Source organism: Anarrhichthys ocellatus, unplaced genomic scaffold (genome assembly GCF_004355925.1).
Source record: "Anarrhichthys ocellatus isolate YVR2014 unplaced genomic scaffold, GSC_Weel_1.0 scaffold24, whole genome shotgun sequence".
Lineage (NCBI taxonomy): Eukaryota > Metazoa > Chordata > Actinopteri > Perciformes > Anarhichadidae > Anarrhichthys > Anarrhichthys ocellatus.
In genome coordinates, this window is record NW_022280054.1 from 10498007 (window position 1) to 10500506 (window position 2500).

General features: G+C 45.2%; 1 protein-coding gene across 3 annotated transcripts in view; it reads right to left on the reverse strand.

The window, feature by feature from the left end:
- Positions 1 to 2500, reverse strand: part of numbl (NUMB like endocytic adaptor protein) — a 56262-nt gene that overhangs the window by 29238 nt on the left and 24524 nt on the right. The gene's annotated exons all lie outside the window — the stretch shown is intronic.

A 2500-nucleotide genomic window follows, 5' to 3' on the forward strand; every position in this document is an offset into this window, starting at 1 on the left:
GAGAGAGAGAGAGAGAGAGAGAGAGAGAGAGAGAGAGAGAGAGAGAGAGAGAGCATGTGATGATGTTGCGCTCAGAGTGAGGGACAGAGACGAGAGCGAGAGCAGAGCCGAGGAACAGAACCACACCTCTTCTTAAGGGATTAACTTGAAAAAAAAAAAAAGGATCTCTGACCACATTCGCAAAGACACGCACAGTGATGCACCCAAACACAGTCAAACTGCCCACGGCCCAGCATGTCTGGTGCACAGATACACACACACACACAAACAAACACTGCACAGGCACGCATGTACGCTCACAGCTGCTCTAAAAATAAAAGAGAAATCAATGTTTGATGCAGCAAATCCTGGAGGAAAGAAGGGAGTGGGAGGATAGAAAGAGAGAGAGACAGAGAGTCACAGAGAGAAAGAGAAAGACGGGAGGGGTGAGTGAGCGAGTCATGGCTGGTGGTTGAAACTGTTTTCTTTGCTCTCCAACTGCTATGGGCGCACTGGTCAAGAGTGCACTGGGGGAGAGGGCAAGAACTGGGGCTGGAGTGTGGGGATAAAGGGCCAGAGCTGGAGGATGTGTTCACTCAGCCTGGTAGTGTGTTTCCACAAGAGGCCTTACTGTACATGAGGGAGAGGGCTGCTTCCTTCAGAACACACCCAGTGAGCACCTGGCTGTAAGAGAGCTCCATGTTCAGAGCGTCGGTTGCGGTTTATGTTCCAGATTTCAAAGCTGGGAAAGATTTGCTGGCAAAATAAACCTTGACTGGGTCCAGACCTTTGAATCCGCCCACTCCACCGAGTGTAACGAGTTGACACTTCTGTCTGATATCAGGCAAAGAGAATTCGTCTGCACATTTTCCGAGTGATCTGTGTCTGAAAACGTTGAGGTGAGAATTGGCCGGACAGTTTCTTATAAAGGCAAGATCTTCTTAAAAAACATTTTTTTATAATTTGCTGAAATTCTCTTTACATCCCGACAGCAATCAATGAATCGAATGCTCTGACAAAAAAAGGAGAAAATAATCTGTTATTTGTGGCTGTGACAGGACAGTAATAAGCTCGTTTAATCAGTTAATTCTGCCCGAATGTGATGATTGGATGGACTTATTCTGTCTGTGCACTCATTACTCATCACCAGAGTCTTCGACAAGCTGCTAACTTAACAGCTGTGAGTACTGACAATAGTCATGTTCATTGTTTACGTTCATTATGATAACTGAGGGTGAGCGTCTTTGGAACGATGGGCCATCTTGGCGACTTTCTCGCTAGATTTAGCGAGATGCTAACTACTTTTACAGGAAATGAGTCGTCAGCACTGGTCTAGGTTTTTCATTTGGATAATTTTTTAACTCTAGCGTACTCTTGCTCAAGATTACCAAGCCTGCCTTCAGCTGTAATTCATATCAGAGCTAAAGTTAAATTAAATAATTTGTTCACAAGAGTCGGGAGTTTTGAAAAGGTTTGTGGGTCAAAGCCCAGATTTACATTCTGCTTCTACTGTATATCAGATTTGGAGCAGTCAGTTCAACACACTGCCTCTTGCATTGCAAGGCCATTGTACAGTAAAATGAGGAATAATACCCCCAGAAAAACTATACATTTATACTTGCATTTGGATTACATACAAATCTACAAATCACAGCGATTTCATTTTCGTAGGTACAGCTACAAACGCCGTACGAGAACAGCCTGACCGAGTAGAAGATAGTCCTGCAAAACCTATTACCACAACTTAATGCAACATCATCCGGCGAGGCCGTTAAGTACAGGGACTTATCACACTTGGTTATGGTCTTGATTTAATGCTAAAAAGGTCAACAGCCATTTGAAGCACAAGACACAAGGTGTTTACATGATTAGCATTTAACTGAAACCATGATCTGTCCTTCACTCTCATGGATCTACCTCAGACTGCGGATCGTATTTCATTGTCTCACCGGTACCCGAAGCAGCAGGCCTCCACCAGCACAGCTGGATACCTGCTGAGTCTGGTTGTAAAGACGAGCAGGGGCTTGGTGAGAGTTGGACCAAGAAGTAGAGTTAGGTTGAGGGCCAAATACTCGGATTGGGGCTTTATAGGGAACAATGCAGGAGCTGAGGCAACAAGGGAAGATATTGAGAAGTCATGCAGGTGGAGGAGAGATAACTGAGCTTGATCTGGAGCGGTGGAGCTCTAAACCAAGGAGAAACTAACCTTGTGACTCTCGGGGGGTTCTGCATGAAAATGACATTCCTGAACCTGTAGAGATGGATGGTGAGGGAGGTTTAAAGGCTTGCGGGCAGTTGGTGGTTGATTGGGTTCAGGATGAAATGAATCATACTTTGCACCATTTACCCACCTGGCACCAAAATGCATCGTGGGACATTTCAGCCTGTGTTTCAGGCTAGAGGAATGCTGGAAGTGTGTAGCTACAGAAATAACTCAGTGTAGTGTTAATGCCATCTATCCCTTCTCACACATTCCTAGCCATCCATGATGCCAGTTCATCCCCTAAGCCGTTTACCATGT